We start from the raw sequence: 17,796 nt of genomic DNA on the forward strand, positions 1-17,796 counted from the left end.
GTTTTTATTTCTTTTTGAAGGTTTTGTAGTTTGTGGTCGAGGTCAATAGGTTGTAGAGTTGGGGGTCGAGTGTTGCAGTTTGAATGGCTAGGAGGTTGTCGAACAGTTTTTTTCTTTTGACGTTTTTGGTTGGAGGGTGTGTGAATGGTGTGTGAGTTCTCCTATGTCTGGTTGAGGTGGATTGAATTATTTAGCTGAAGAAATTAGTTACCCCCCATTCCACACACATTAATTCTCTTCCATTTTTGTTCCCATTATAAAAAACACTGATAAGTTCTCAGAAAAAAATACATTAAAATAAGAAGTGAAAACAAAGGCCCCTACAGATGAGAACATAACATAAGAATAGCCTAACTGGGTCAAACCAATGGTCCATCATGCCCAGTAACCCATTCTCATGGAAGCCAATCCAGGTCACTAGTACCTGGTCAAAACCCAAAGAGTAGCAACATTCCATGCTACCAATCCAGGGCAAGCAGATGTTTCCCCCATGTCTTAATAACAGACTATGGACTTTTCCTCCAGGAATTTGTCCAAACCTTTCTTAAAACCAGCTACGCTATCTGCTTTTACCATAACTTCCGGCCACTTCATTTTTAAGCTGAGATCTTTCCTTCCAAACAGAGACTTTGCTAGATGTCAAATATAGCACACGATAACTTCACACGGACTTAGCTGTGCAGGAAATATGAATCTCCTCATACACCCACCATATAGTGCAAAAATGTGCAAAGGTCTGTTTTTTTCTTTCGATCACTACATAGACTAATGCCACACAAGCAGCGCTGTTACAAACATATTCTGTAGGTCAGTGCTAAGGTTAACAAAGTTTCCTTCCTTGGACCAGAAGGAGATACTTACAAACCACTGGAAGATATCCCAAAACAACTACCCAGGAACAACACCCAAAGACCCACTCAGTGTGTGAACCAGTTGAGTGGAATGGACTAACTGGGGGGTGGAAATGGGCCCGGAGTTTGCTCAGCAGAATTTCCCAGATCACCTCTTCCTCTCAACACATTGACACGTTGCCACCACCACCACTAGGAATAACTCACCGGGTAGGCCAGCAATGCTATAAACTTTATAAAACACATTATTATATTTTCTTATAAAGCACATATTTTAACTGAACTCTCTGACATCCTCAGCCTTTCCATTCACAAAAATAGAAGGAAGAAAAGTTCCCATTTCCTGCTGTCTCATGTCCCCGGCCTATACAATATTTTTCTTCCGCAGACCCTTCAAAAGTCTGACCAAATCCTCGTTTCACTTGCATTATAAAGTACTGAAGATGCCATCTCTCCCCAATCCCAGGTCCTAAAGTCTAAGACAGTAGCGCAAACTAGTGCTGCCAGATTCAGGAAAAAAAATTTCAATTCGATTCAGCCTATTGAATTGGTTTATTGATTCGATTTTCCTGCCAAATTCGGTGTTTTTTTCAAACATCCTGGTGGGTTTATTTTATAGCTTTTTCACCCCCCTTTGGCTTCTCCTAACCACACTGGCGCTGTGGTGTAAATAAAATAAAGAAACAAAAGGACTTTTCCTCTCTCTATTAAATCTTAGTTTCCAAGTTTCCAAGTTTATTAGTTTTTAATATCCCGATCATAAAATGAATATCTGACCGGTTTACAATTATAAATAAAGAAAATTAAAAGAAAAAAACAAAACATAATTTGATTTAGAATAGAGAGAAATAAAAAGAGTGTAAAAAAAAAAAAAGTAGATAGAGTGAACGAGTATGACATTTACAGACAAACTAGAAAGTGAGGAAAGATGGGGAGGTGGGAAAAAGTTACATAATTGAAGAAGAAGAAAGGATATAGAGGGGAAAGGGGATGACACATAAGGGGTAGGGGTGTAATAAATAAGATGGTGGACTGTTTCCCCAAAAAAAAAAAATTTTGAGATTAGGGTTTGTCGTATGCATCTTGAAAAAGAAAAGTTTTGAGATTGATTTTAAATTTTTGTAGTTGTAATTCATCACGAAGATATTGAGGAAGAGAGTTCCATAAGGTAGGTGCTGTTATTGCGAAATTAGTTTTTCTAGTGTAATAGGATTCTTTTAAGGATGGTATATATAGAAGTTTTTGATCAGTAGATCTTAAAGAGCGAGGTGAACTTTGGGGTATTAGTAATTTATCAAGAAATGAAGGTAAGTGAGAGTTTTTAATTTTGAAAGAGAGGAGAATAATTTTATAAGTTATACGGTAAGTGATAGGAAGCCAGTGAGCCTCTTTAAGAAGCGGAGTGACATGTTCGAATTTGCCTTTTTTATTTATTAATTTGATTGCTGTATGTTGTATGAGTTGTAAACGTCGAATTTCTTTTTGAGGTAGACCGTTAAGAATAGAGTTACATGTTAGCAGTCTAACACCAGCTCTGGCAGGATACACATTTCAAATCTGACATATTGTAATCACAAAACAGAAAATAAAATTAGTTTTTCTACCTTTTTGTTGTCTGGTTATTTTTCAAATCTTGTTGGTCCAAGGCTCTGGTTGTCTTCTGATAACTTGCTTGCCAGGGTCTCCTTCTTTCTTCTTTCTCCGTGATAACCATCCATCTGCCATCTCTGTCCTCCCCTTCCGTTTCCCTTCCCTCCCCCGGATGTCTGGCATCTTTCCTTTTTTTATCTCCCTCCACAGATCCACTTTTTCTTAACTACCCTTTCATCCAGCAGCTCTCCCTCCTTCCCCACCACTCCAGGGTCCACCATCTCTCCCTTTCTTTTCCCAACTACCCTCCTAACCAGTATCTCTATCCTCCCCCCTTCCACACCATCCCTTGTGTCCAACTTCTCTCCCTTTCTGTTCCTTCCCTCCCTAAAACACATGTCCATCATCTCTCTCTCTCTCTCCTCTATTTTCAGACCCATTATTTCTTCCCACCCAAAGTCCGGCATATGCACGTCTCTTTGAACCCCACCCCTTCCCTCCGTGTACATCTACACCAGGGCCCCCCTTCCCCTGAAGGCCTGTTCCCCCCTTAAAGGTCTTCATCCCACCCCTGAAGGCCTGTCCCCCCCTTGAAGGCCTGCACCCCCCGAAGGCCTGTCCCCCCTTTGAAGGCCTGCCTGCTTGTTCCCCTTGAAGGCCTGCCCCCCCCCTGAAGGCCTATCCCCCCCTTGAAGGCCTGCACCCCCCCCGAAGGCCTGCATCCCCCATAGGCCTGCATCCCTCCGAAGGCCTACACCCCCCTCGAAGGCCTGTCCCCCCCTTGAAGGCCTGCCTGCCTGTTCCCCTTGAAGGCCTGCACCTCCCTGAAGGCCTGTCCCCCCCTTGAAGGCCTGCACTCCCCCGAAGGCTTGCACCCCCCCCCGAAGGCCTACACCCTCCTCGAAGGCCTGCCCCCCCTTGAAGGCCTGCACCCCCCTCGAAGGCCTCTCCCCCCCTTGAAGGCCTGCCCCCCCCTTGAAGGCCTGTGCCCTCCCTGGAAGGCCTGTCCCCCCCTAAGGCCTGCACCCCCCCTGACAGCCTGTCACCCCCCCAAAGGCCTGCCTGTCCCCCTTGAAGGCCTGTCTCCCCCCGAAGGCCTGCACCCCCCCCCCCGAAGGCCTGCACCCCCCCCCCCGAAGGCTTGTTCCCCCTTTGAAGGCTTGCCTGCCTGTCCCCCTGAAGGCCTGTCTCCCCCCTCCTCAAGGTTTGCCTGCCCGCCCCACCCTGAAGGCCTGCTGCCCCCCCCCACTACCTCGAAGGACCGCTCGGCCCCACCACCACCACGAAGCACTGCTTATTCCCCCGTCCTCCCCGCTTCATTTCCCTGGGGAAACAGCCTGCAGCAAGATCGCGCGATGCCAGCGATCTTTGCTTGCTTCATCTGTTTCCTCCGCCGCGGTCCCGCCCCTCCTCTGACGTCAGGAGGGGCGGGACCGTGGCGGAGGAAACAGCCGAAGCAGGCAAAGATCGCTGGCATCGCGATCTTGCTGCAGGCTGTTTAAAGACCCGACACCCGGCGCAGGGGGTGGGGAACCGGACCGGACCAGGAGCACCCCCTCAGGGCTTGGCACCCGGGTAGGACTGCCCCCCACCCCACCCCCCCTTGGTACGCCACTGGGGACAGGAGAAAGTCCAAGGAAAAGAGAAGCCTATGTGCCCACAGCTACACTCCCTTCCACACACTCACTGCCAACACATACACATCCCCTATACCCCCCACTCCCAATAACATACACACCTTTGACAAGAGAAAATGCTGTAGAGGAGACAGAAGAAAAGGGGGTGATAGGTAATGAAGGGTGAGTAGTGGGGAGTGAGGTAAGAGAGCAAAGAGGTGGGAGTGGCAGAATGAAACCAGAAAGAAGTCTACATCATAGCACATGCACATACAAGCATAAGAACATAAGAATTGCCGCTACTGGGTCAGACCAGTGGTCCATCGTGCCCAGCAGTCTGCTCAGTCACGCGGCGGCCCTTAGATCAAATACCAGTGTCCTAACTGAGACTAGCCTTACCTGCGTACATTCCAGTTCAGCAGGAACTTTGTCTTGAATCCCTAGAGGGTGTTTTCCCCTATAAAAGACTCCAGAAGAGCATTCCAGTTTTCTACCACTCTCTGGGTGAAGAAGAAATTCCTTACGTTTGTACGAATCTATCCCCTTTTAACTTTAGAGTACCCTCTCGTTCTCTCTACCTTGGAGAGGGTGAACAACCTGTCTTTATCTACTAAGTCCATTCCCTTCATTATGTTGAATGTCCCCTCTCAGTCTCCTCTTTTCAAGGGAGAAGAGGCCCAGTTTCTCTAATCTCTCACTGTACGGCAACATATATCCCCAATACACTCCATACCCTTAAATACAACCCCAACATTTACCCCATAACTTCAAACAAACCCCAAAACATACCACAACACAAACACACACTCTCTCCCTCTCTCATCCCCCACACCTTCCACACCTCTTCCACACTCTGTATATATACACACACACACACAGCCTCACATATACATACACACACACAAATACTCCCAAACATTCATCCCATACTCTTAAATATTCTTCACTTCAACACCCTCCTCATGCCCATGTCCCCCTTACACACAAACACACATACATATTTCCCCATACATTTCCCCATGGCTACAGAGGCGCTTTATGATGCCTAACACCACTTTCAATGTTAGCCACACTTACAATAGCGTTAGATGACATAAAGCATCTCAGTAGGGTTACCATATTTTGGGTCGCTAAACCCGGACACATGGCCACACCCTGTTCTGCCTTCAACCCAGCCCCCAAGCCTCCTCTTTTCTTCCCCAACCAGTTCCGGCTGCATCTGGAGGGCCTGGAGCATGCGTGGATGTGTGTGATGTCATCTGTGCATACTCAGAGGCTCTCCAGAAGCGGCCAGAGCTCATTGGGGCTTTCCAAAACCCAGACAGACTGCCATGTTTTGGAAATTCCATCCAGGCACCTGGACAGTCCTCTAAAAAGAGGACATGTCCTGGTTTTCCAGGACATCTGGTAACCCTACACCTCCACAGCCGCGATGCAGGCACTGGTAGGAGCCTACATTTTTTAAAAAATGATTTTACTCCTTTTTAAACAGATTTTGCACTTAAGTTTGATACCAGTGGGCCACCTACCAGCGCCTAACTTAAGGTGCTGTTTATAGAATATGGGCCTAAGTGTGTACTTTTCAAATTGTTTTGATTTATTCCACACATTCAATAGAAGGAAGTTATATCTTGTCAAAAATAATTTTAAATGATCCAGAACACAAAATAGTACCAATATTGTTCATAAAAAGTTTTCAAAGTAATAATAGTGATTTACTCAGTGAAACCAAATCACCCTTTCATAATAGACAGGCGATCGCTACAAATATCACAGCATGGCAGTTTTCCTGAATAAAAATGTTCATGTTTCTCAATTACATACATTACTAATATGTCAAATGTCAAAATTACACTTCTCTTGATGTCGTTTTACAAACTGTGTTGTTGCTGGACTACTAGCAGTCAGTTATCTCTTCCATTATTATCTGTCCATTATTTGTCCAAACACTTCAAATAATAGCTCACATCACATTATAAATCATAGCACTATAAACTCCACTAATTGCCCACCATTATACTGTGGTTTATAATGTGAAGTATTATTTGAAGTGTTTGGACACACTAATGGACAGATAATAATGGATGAGATATCTGACTACTAGCGATCCAGCAACAACACAGTTCGTGAAAAGACATCAAGAGATAAGTGCATTGTTCACATTTAGAACCTAAGATCATAAGAGTTGGCATACTGGGACAGACCAAGGGTCTATCCACCCCATTATCCTACTTCTAACAATGGCCAACTCAGGTAACAATTATCTGGCATGATCCCAAACGAGTTAAACAGATTTTATGCTGCTTATCCTATAAATCAGCAGTGGATTTTTCCAAGTCCATCTTCATAATGGTTTATGGACTTTTCTTTTATGAAATAATCCAAGCCTTTTTTAAACTGAGCTAAGGGTTTCAACATATCTTCAGTGATGATACCTAAAGATCCTTTTCCTGGCCGGTGACTCCTAATTCGTAAATATAATAATAATAATAATAATAAATTTATTTTTTTATACCGCCATTACCCAAGAGTTCTAGGCAGTTTACAGCGTAAGAAACTGAACAATCAGCAAAGTACATACTTATCATAAGATTTTAAAAAAGCAAGATTAAAAATGGTAAAATAATTAAGAAGGCCTAATTATGTGATAAATTTGTCAAACAAAGCAGACTTTACTAATTTTCGAAAAGAACAGTAAGACACGGCTTGATGAAGACATTCACCGAGCCAACATTGAAGTTTGCCTGCCTGAAATGCTAAGGTCCTTTCAAAAAAGGTCTTATATCTAACACCATGTGGCTTGTGATAGGTAAATAAGTTAGAGCGTCTCGTAATCCTTGATGGTCTATAAAATTCAAAGTGAGGGGACAAATAAATTGGAGACTCTTCTGAAATCAGCTTAAAACAAGTACAAGAAAACTTAAATAGTATTCTTGCTTCCAACACTAGCCAATGCAATAATCGATAATATGGACTAATGTGGTTGTTTTTCTTCAGGCCAAATATCAATCGAACCGCAGCATTTTGGACTATTCTCAATCTTCTTACAATCTTTTGGGAAGATCCTAAATAAATGATGTTACAATAATCCAGAATGGGTAGGATCAATGATTGTACCAGTAATCTAAAAGACACTGGATCAAAGTATTTTTTAATGGTCTATAATTTCCACAATATATAGAAACATTTTTGTACTACCAAGTTTGTATGATTGCTCCAAGTCAGTTGGCGGTCAAGCATAATACCCAAGATTTTTATGGAATTGGTTATTGAATAGACATGTCCATTAAGACAAAGCGATGTTTCTGTTATTTTATCATTGGGACTGGCTAAAAAAAAATTTGTTTTTTTCCGTATTTATTTTTAGCCTAAAACGATAGTCCATTACTCTATCTGAAATAATATGGATGATATCTGATTTATGACTTCCACAGTGAACTTGTTTAAAGGAAACAGAAAAGAGATGTCATCAGCGTATATGTGAAATTTAAAATTTAAACTCTGCAGTAGATATCCAAGTGGGAACATATAGATGTTAAACAGTGTAGGTGACAACGGAGAGCCCTGGGGTATGCCACAAGGGTTGTTCCAATTTCCATCACTAATCACTTGGTAGGATCGTGTTTTCAAGAATCCTTGGAACCATTTCCAAACCTTGCCTGAGATCCCCATTGTGTCTACACATCCCAATAGGATATCATGATCTACTAGATCAAAGGCACTGCTGAGATCCAGCTGGAGAATCAGCACACTGGTGTTTCTACTGAATTGACAGTGAAGATAATACATAGTAACATATGAATCAATCATAGAAGCCAGGGCAGTCTCAGTACTAAAGCCTTTTCTAAATCCTGACTGGTAGTCATGAAGAATATTGAACTTGTCTAAGTAATTAACCAATTTTAAGTTGACCAGACCCTCTAAAAGCTTAGAGAACAGAGGTATATTTGCAATTGGTTTGTAATTAGATGTAGTAGCAATTGACACTTTCTGGTCTTTAAGAATGGGGGTAATCAGGATTTGACTAAGATCAACAGGGAATATTCCATTTATCAATGAAAACGTAGTATGGGTTCCTCTTTCCCACATACATCACTTTGCACTTGCTCACATTAAATGTCATCTGCCATCTGCCATTTTGATGCCCAGTTTCCCAGTCTCACAAGGTCCTCTTACACTTTTTCACAATCCTCTTGCAACTTAACAGTTTTGTGTTATCGGCAAATTTAAATATCTCACTAGTTATTCCCATCTCTAGATCATTTCTAAGTACGTTAAAAAGCAGCAATCTGACCTTGTCCTATGCCTTAAGTAGTCGTGAGGAGGGCCAGCTTGGTTTACCTAGACAGGTACGGGTGAGGTGATAAAAGTGAGCAAACATGAAATAATAAAAATTCAGCTATTACACTTTCTCACATTGCACCAGGATTACTAGTTAGAAAAACCTGTTGATAGATAGGACCTAATCCAAGAGCAAGTGAGAATGTGGATTAGTAGCTATAAATGAATAAATGAAACTTGGATAAGCTGAAATATAATAATCAGAAATACAAAAGCTTAAGATAGAGATTCTAAGTTAACATATTGATTTGACACATGTCTCATGTGCTTGAGGTATAGGGAGGCAGGCTAAGACATTCCGTGATTGATACCTACCATACCAAATATACCCCAGATGGCAAAGCTTAAGTTTTATAGGACTCCTTTGTTTTAAAGAGTGACCAGCCTGAACTAGGCCAATCCTCAGGGACATATAGGCAGACAGGAGTTGGCTTTTGACCTGGTATCCATATACCAGGGGGCCCTAAGGTTGCCATGACTTGAGTTTGCTGTGGGAAACATAGAAACATAGAAAGATGACGGCAGAAAAGGGCCACAGCCCATCAAGTCTGCCCACCCCACTTACCCACCCCATTAGATCTGGATGCTGATGACCTAGTTTCTTAACTCTCGTAGGGATCCCACTTGGATGTCCCATTTATTCTTGAAGTTGAGCACGTTGGTGGCCTCGACCACCTGCACTGGAAGTCTGTTCCAGTGATCTACCACCCTTTCTGTGAAAAAATACTTCCTGGTGTCGCCATTAAATTTCCCTCCTCTGAGTTTGAGCGGGTGCCCCCTTGTGGCCGAGGGTCCTTTGGGAAAGAATAAGTCATTTTCCACTTCGACACGACCTGTGATGTACTTAAACGTCTCAATCATGTCACCCCTTTCCCTACGCTCCTCTAGAGTGTAGAGCTGCAACTTGCCCAGGAAAGACAGATCAAAACCATATGTGTATCATTGTATGCATTGATCCAAATTTAAGTTTAGTAAGTCGGTAAGTCAGTAAAATTACACAATAGAAATTTACTTATGTAGCTATAGGGGTAAGTTAACAAGTATAGATTAGGAATATATTTTATTTTGATCTTCATATTTCTGAAATCCTGAAGAGATCCTGATAAAGTTACAGCTGGTGTTTGACCTCTGACCTTAAGCAACTTTTTTCTACTCATAGAATTGATGGGAGGGGGAGCTAACTGCTCTTTCCATCTTTTCTTTGTTCATTCTTAGTGAAATAGAGATCTCAGTATAGAAAAGACACACTGATTTTTACAGGAAAGGATTTAAAAGCTTTGTGAGTATATTACAATATCTGTCTATGTATTTCTTCTTTTTATAAAATATGTAAGCTTAATGTGAGAATGTAACTTTTTAGATATAAGAATATAATTTTAGGACACGCCTATATGAAGCTAGCCTTATATGGAAACAAATAATGTGGACCAATTAGATTGCAGTTGGATTGTAACGAAGGAATGTCGTCATTTAGGATATATATGGATGTGTAACTGGTAAAACGTTGGAATTTATTATGAACAAGGCCAGCTTTTGGCGTCTGTAATAATTCTCATGATGCAAATGATAATCAATTGATAATTAATTGATAATTCTTATGATCTAATATTGATAACCAATAAAAAATAAGATTTTGGATTTTATTAAAATATTTTGCATCATTATTTTTGTCATTTTATTTTACAACCCTAGAACAGCTATAAGTATGCTTGTGTGCAATTATCCTGATCAAATCCCAGCACAGACCCCTGGGGGAACCCCATTATTTGCATACTAATAATGTATGTGATTGAGAAGCATGAGTTTTATTTGGAAAATTGCTGTGCTATGATATACATACAGATCACCTGTCCAGTATTATAGGATGGTTTGGTTTCAAAAAGAACATCATTGTCATTACTTTGAAAACTTTTTAATTAATATGGATGGAAAACTTTTGGCTAAGTTATTGGCTCTAAGACTAGGCAAGGCTCTCCCTTATATGATTAGTATGCACCAAACGGGTTTCGTTGCTCAAAGACATTCATCCAATAACACTAGATTGGCATTACATATGCTAAATTTAGCAAAAACAATGGATAATCCAGCCTTCTCTGTTTCTTTGGATGCAGAGAAGGCCTTTGATCGTGTAGAATGGACTTTCAAGTATCAAGCAATGGATTGGTTTATTATAGGATCTGGATTTATTCAATTGATTCAAACCTTGTATAGTTCCCCCTCAGCCATATTATATATTAATAATACTTTTTCGGAGCATTTCTGTCTGAAGAGGGGAATTAGACAAGGGTATCCCTTGTCTCCTTTGCTTTTTGACATTGTTCTGGAACCCTTGTTGTTGGCTATACAGCAGGCAAAGGAGATACAGAGGATTCCTTATGCAGGTTGGGAATATAAGATCTCTGCTTATGCAGATGATATTTTGCTTCATTTGAAGAATCCTGAATCTACCATACCACATTTACTGGAATTGATTGATCGATTTGGCAAATTTTCTGGATACAAAATAAACTGGAGCAAATTGGAGGTTCTTCGTTAAATGTGCATTGCGTAAAAGGATTATTTGACCCATTCCCTTTCCTTTGGAAGGAAGAGGGTATAAAATATTTAGGTATCATGATTCATAAAACATTGGAAGATTCAGTAAATGGAAAATCTTTATTGCTGAACGTCAAAGAAATTTGTGAGCATTGGAACCCATTACATCTTTCTTGGTAGGGGAGAGTCCAAACCGTCAAAATAATGATTTTACCTGTAGTTTGCTACCAAATGAGTATGTTGCCTATTTATTTTCAAGGGTCCTTTTATAAAAAACTGAATAAAATTCTCACAATTTATTTGTCTGGATAAAACTGCTAGAATTGCTTTAGTATCCTGCAAAAACCACAATCGGCAGGGGAGAGGGGGGTGTAAATTTTCCAAATTTCTATAGATATCATCAAGCTTTCATTATGCGGCAGGGTATGTATTAGATCCTTCCTGAAGTCTGGGGGGCATCTTCCTGACTGGCTTATTATGTCAACTTATGTCCCCCTTGTATGATCCTCAGCGGCAACACCTAGGGCTCAATATTTCTCATTGCCCTAAGTTTTATGGGGGTAATAATAAAAAAAAAAAAAAACCGTCTAAAAAGTGTCCTAAATGGCTACTTGGACGATCAAAAAGCCTGATCGTCCAAGTACCCATAACCAAAGCTGGTTTTTAGACGTATCTAAAAACAGCTAAAGCCTTTCCCCTGCTACTAAATGCACAGAGAGAAAAGAGGTTTGTTTAGAGGATGGGAAAGGGCGATCAGTGGGCGGGAGGTGGGCCGACTTTCTCCTAGGCGTACAACAGGTATAACCAAAACATTTACAGGTTGCCTAGTCAGCACTTAGACCTTTTTGACTTAGACGTAGTCAAACCAGGTCTAAGTGCCGAAAAATGGGCCGCTGAACTGATGGCCGCTGGTGCCATCAGTTCAGCGGCCCGGCAACCTACCCACCACAAGCATCGTGGCAGGAGAGATGCCTCATCTCCCCTACCGCGATGCCATCACTCCTCTACCCGAATTTCCGCGACCCGCAGCAGAAGAGATGCCCTATCTCTCCTGCCGCGGGTCGCAGCAGTTCCGGTAGAGGAGTGATGGCATCGCGGTAGGGGGGATGAGGCATCTCTTCTGCCGTGATCCATCACCCCCCCTCGCAAGTAACATCGGGCCAGGAGAGAGCCCAAGCTCTCCTTGCCCGCGGCGACCCCCGAATCGAGTGGGCCAGGAGAGACGTCAGAGGAGGGGTGGGACCGTGGCGGAGGAAACAGAGCCGAAGCAGCGCAAAGATTGCTGGCATCGCGATCTTGCTGCAGCCTGCTTCCCCAGGTAAATGGTGCGGGGAGGTCAGGGGGGGGGGAATCCAGACGCGAGACCCGGACGTCGGGGGCTTAACCAGACGCAGGTGGGGGAACTGGACCGGGAGCACCCCCTCAGGGCTTGCACCCGGGGCAGACTCCCCCCCCCCCCACCTTGGCACGCCACTGGTACTAAGTAAAAGGAAGCTCTTAAATAAGGCTAAGAAGATTAGAAAATCAGATCCAGTGACGATTAGACATGTAGAGGGGCATAATAAAAAAAACGTCTAAGTCCCCTTTTGGCCTAAGGCCCTAAACATTGAAAGTAGAAGCAGGGAAAATGTCCATTATCAAAAAAACATCCAAAAGGAGGGTTTTTTAATAATGGCCTGCCTCTACGTTCAGCTGTTTAAACGCCCAGACTACCACTACATCTAAATTTACACCATATAATCAACCTAAAAAAGCCTAAGTCCCAAACGTCCAAAACAAGGGCTTTTAGGTGAAGGAGGGGCCAGTCCTTCGCCTAAAAGCTGGATTCTGTACCGGTGTCTGTCAAAAAGAACACCGGTTACAGAATCCCTACCCCCACCCCAGCAACGATTGGGCAAGGAGGAAGCCCAAGCCCTACTGGCCCAGTGACCCCCTGCTGTCCGACAGTGATCGGCCCAGGCGATCCCCCACCCCAGCCAACAACAATCCGGGCAGGAGGAAGCCCAACCCCTCCTGCCCAGGCGACTCCCCCTACCCCCCACCCCCACTAAGATATGGGCAGGAGGAATCCCAGGCCTTCCTGCCCTTGGCGCACCCCCTCCCATGATCACCCCCTGAACCCCCGATCAGCCCCCTACCTGCCGACCCGTGAGACACCCCCCCCCCGCCGGAATCAGCCCAGTAGCTTTAGGCCCCTCCTGTGGGCAGGGCTTTAAACATATGGGCTGGGTTGGGCCCATGTGCCTAAGGCCCTGCCCACAGGAGGGGCCTAAGGCTACTGAGCTGATTCCAGTTGGCTCAGGCGCCTCAGGCCCCACCTGTGGGCGGAGTTTGAGGCACCTGGGCTAATCAGGCCCTCAGGCCCGCCATTCGATGGATGGTGGGCCTGCCGGACAGACGGGCTTGGGACCCGACCATCCGGCCAACTTATTTCCAGGTACGGGGGGTGTCGGGGGTGGGGGGTTGCCATGGGGTCAGCGGGGGGGGTCTCACAGATCAGCGGGTGGGGGGCCGATTGGTGGCACTTGGTGGTATCGCTATTGCAGCAGGGGAGATGAGGCATCTCTCCTGCTGTGATGCTTGCGGTGGGGGGGTGGGTATGTTGCTGGGCCGCTGAGCTGATCGCACCAGCCTTCAGCTCAGCAGGCCCTTTTTCAGCACTTATACCTGTTTTGACTTGGTCCAAGTCAAAACGTATAAGTGCCGACTAGGCAACCTGCCTAAACTTTTGGTTATACCTGCTGTACGCCTATGTCTAGGTCGGCCCACCTCCTTCCCTTTCCCCTCCTCTAAAAACACCTCTTTTTGCTCTATGCGTTTAGAGACAGGGGAAAGGCCTAAGCTGGTTTTAGATACATCTAAAACCAGCTTTGGTTATAGGTATTTGGACGATCAGGCTTTTTGATCATCCAAGTACCCATTTAGGCCACTTTTTAGATGTTGCTTTTTTTTTTTATCATGAGCCCCATAAAGCTTAGAGCAATGAGAAATATTGAGCCCATTACAGTTAAGCCATATTTTGAGTATCAAGTTACCCTGAATCTACAAGGGCAATAGTATCTTTTTGGCCACATGGAAAACATTAAAATTCATCAACAACTTAACATCTATACTAGTACAACAATCCATGTGTCAATCCTTATGGCTGAACTCCAAGATTCAAACTGGAGAGTCTAAGATCCTCTGGAAGCATTGGCTGCAGGCAGACATACATACATTATATGATGTATTATCAAATGGGAAAATGCTTGATTTTTCACGACTGCAACAATCATTCAGTATTTCAAAGTCTCAAGCATATAAGTAGTTGCAGTTGAAGCAAGCCATTCAGAAGGGGTTCCCTTATTGGCAAAATTTAAAAGATCAGTATAGCTTGCCAGGCCTATGCTTCCAGACAGATTTGCTAGGGCATTAGGCCGCCAAGCTGTATAAATTAATATCGGAATATCTAAATAAAAAACCCAAAACTAGCCTAAAAGACATTTAGAGCATTGAGATAAAGCAGCAAATTTCTGCTACTCAATGGCCACGAATTTGGACTTGGAGGATGAGATGTACAGCATCAGCATCTTTGAGACAAACTTGGTTTTTCCTGTTACATAAGAGCTTTTTGGACCCCTGTTCATTTCCAGAAGTTAGACAGTTCAAAATCTAATAGATGCTGGCTTTGTCATCTTGAAATAGGGGCACTGGATCATTTGTTGTTCTATTGTCCTTTGATATTCAATTTTTGGAAATCGATATGGGGACATATTAATAATATACTGGAATCATCAATTCCATTAACCTATGATGTAGTAATCTGTGGGACATTGTTGCATATTAAACCCCCATTGTATCGGTATAAAAACAGGCTTTTCATTATTATGACTGGGATTGCCATGCAAATGGTTACTCAGAATTGGAAAAGCTGTTACTCAGAATGGGAAATCGGCTTAATTTTTCATTTAGGAGGGCAAATTTATGCTTATGTTATAAATATGAAAAAATGAACTCAGATATATTGGGACGTAATAATTTATTCAGATTAATTTGGGGTCCATTAACGACTTTTGTTACTTCGGCATAGTTGTCTCTTACCTTTAATTTCTTGTTGTTTTACTCACACAGCCAGGGAACGGTGGGGTGAGGGGATATCTCTTCTGTTTGATTCCTTGATTGGATGTACTGGAAGGGAGGGGAGGAATTTATTTTGTATTGTTATTGATTGATTGTAAGTGCTGATTCTGTTTATTAATGTATGTGTAATTTTATGCACTTTGTATTAGCATTGGAAATTTAATAAAGATTAAAAAAAAACAAAAACACTTTTTATGAACAATGTTGGTAGTATTTTGTGATTTGGTTTATTTTAAAAAATTGTTTACAAAAAGATAAGAGGGGCCGCTGAAAAGTTCTCAGCCCAACCAAGACGAGAATGTTGTGGAGCTATGAAACGTACAAGTTATCTGACACTTTTCATTTCAATGATATGAAATGAAACAAGAAGTGTCATGAAAAGTCTGGAATAACTTGTACGTTTCATAGTTCCACAACATTCTCGTTTTGGTTGGGCTGAGAACCTTTCAGCAGCCCCTCATATAACTATTATTCTGTTATTTGGATTTGACTAACAGGGAAGTAGATCTAACAGCTTTTCCTGATCTTTCTAGTTTTATTCCACATATATGCATTATACATCAAGAATTATGGGGGATAGTTTAATGGCACCTAGTTGTAGATGTAAATATTGGTGGTTTAGTCATATATGCACATAAATGGTATCATACAGTATGTACACAAAAAAGTGCTCACCATTCACTAAAAATAATAAATACGCGTCGACAGTTTATTTTTTCAGTCACTGCACCCCAGACTTGGAATTCTCTACCAAGCTTTATAAGGGAAGAATCTAATTTAGGAAAATTTAAATGTAAACTAAAAACATTCCTGTTTAATGACGCATTCATAAACTAACTATGCTTCTAAGTGTCTTTTTAAATAATCATGAGAATCTCATAAAGTTTTCTTTCAAGTCTCATTTCCAATTTTACTCTCCTACTAAATTTTATCTTTTTAAAATTATTATCATTATCCCTCCCTCATGTGCTTTCCCTTTATGTATATTCTTTTTTATTTAAAATGTAACTTCTTCCCCATATTTTCCTCTTGTCTCCAATTTCGTCAAATTTGTTTTTTAACCTTGTTAGTATTATCTTCTATGATTCTGTTTTTACATTGTAATTTTATCATATTGTACATCGCTTCGAATTTAGATGAAGCGATTAATCAAAAACATATTAAACTTGAAACTTAAACTTGAAACTTGACCATGGAATTTAAATATTGACTAAAATACCTTTCCCCTTCATCCTGTTAAAATTAAACACTAAACATAAGATTTTTAAATGGATTCTAGAGCTGGCTCTCAGATAAGGAAGCTTTCACTATACATTTGATTAGTTTTACAAGAAAACTGACTTTTTTTAATGAGTTTTGGTAGATAGGGGTCCAAAAAGTGAAAGGTAGGTTTAATGACACCTGCTCCAATTGCCTTCATTTCCCATAGGTCCCACTGTCTCACAAGGCCTAGATGCACTCGAAATCCACACCACTTCTTTCAAATATTCACCTCTCTCTCTTCAATCGTCATGAACCTAAGCCACTTCACATTGCTGTTATATCTTATGAACTCCAAAAGGAAGCTCTCTTTGGCACGATGCAATTACTACAAAAGCATTGGCAGTAAATTTGAGAGACTGGAATCATATAGCCTGGCTTAGGAGCGAGGTTCATTACTGTCATGGCATGCAAAACACTAATCTATTTGGAGACTTGGCCTTCCCCCTCCCATTGCATGTACCCTAGTGAAATACAGCTCATGTGACATTCCACTTGCTTAGATATTTTTTTTTTTTTTTTTTTTTACTTAAGCCATTTTAGGCAACAGTGGGGCCTAGTGCAATAAATAAATGCAAGAACAGTGTACAGGCTAAGGAGGGAGAGAGAGAATGTGAGACCGTGAAACACCACCATATCTAGGGCAATGTGAGTAATATGGCTGCAAATATGGAGGGGTGCATAAATTTCTCCCAAACTACTCTGTCCCCTGCTCTTTATAATTTAAATATCTTTCAATCCTCTCAATCCAGAAAACACAGAAGAAATAAAAACTATCACTGACAAATTAGAAAAAATAAAAACCTGGTTAAACAATAACAAATTGGCTTTAAATACCCAAAAAACAAAAACCATGCTTTTCACTTGGAAAGGAGACATATTTCAAAAAACACCATTCATACTTGATAACATTCCATTAGAATCAGTATCTAAGTTGAAAATCCTCGGTGTAATAATCGATGTTGATCTATCCTTTCATGACCACATCAGCGCAATAGTTAAATCCTGTTTTTACAGATTACGGCTCTTACGTTCAATTTCTACTTTTTTGGAAGCTAAATCACTCAATATTTTAATTCACTCTCTTATTATTTCCAAACTGGACTATTGTAATGCTCTCCTAATTAACATAACTCAAAAAGAAAATAGACGTCTCCAAATCATCCAAAATACAGCAGTTAAATTAATATTCAATGCAAAGAAATTTGATCATGTTACCCCCTTACTAATTAAATCACACTGGCTCCCTATAACCCACCGAATTACCTTTAAAATATTATTCTTGGTTTACAAAACATTAAGCTTCAATGAACCCCAATTTATTGCAAAAATGATTGTCCCACACAAATCTGCTCGTTCTTTAAGATCCTCTACATTAAATTTGCTTTCAGTCCCATCGCTAAGAATCATAGGCACAAGACGCAACGATATATTCTCTGTAAAAGCACCCACACTGTGGAACTCCCTTCCAAATTTTATCAAAA

General features: G+C 41.7%; 1 protein-coding gene across 4 annotated transcripts in view; it reads right to left on the reverse strand.

Moving 5' to 3' along the window:
- The window catches only part of MLIP (muscular LMNA interacting protein), a 163,924-nt gene that overhangs the window by 94,650 nt on the left and 51,478 nt on the right, over positions 1-17,796 (reverse strand). The window contains exon 3 of one of the 4 annotated variants that reach the window (XM_033939977.1): positions 15,014-15,100. The exons of the other annotated variants lie outside the window; for them this stretch is intronic. The gene's annotated coding sequence lies outside the window, so the exon portion shown is untranslated. The remainder of the gene's footprint in view (positions 1-15,013; positions 15,101-17,796) is intronic. 4 annotated transcript variants of the gene reach the window in all.

The sequence above is a fragment of the Geotrypetes seraphini genome, chromosome 3 (assembly GCF_902459505.1).
Source record: "Geotrypetes seraphini chromosome 3, aGeoSer1.1, whole genome shotgun sequence".
In the NCBI taxonomy this organism is placed as follows: Eukaryota; Metazoa; Chordata; class Amphibia; order Gymnophiona; family Dermophiidae; genus Geotrypetes; species Geotrypetes seraphini.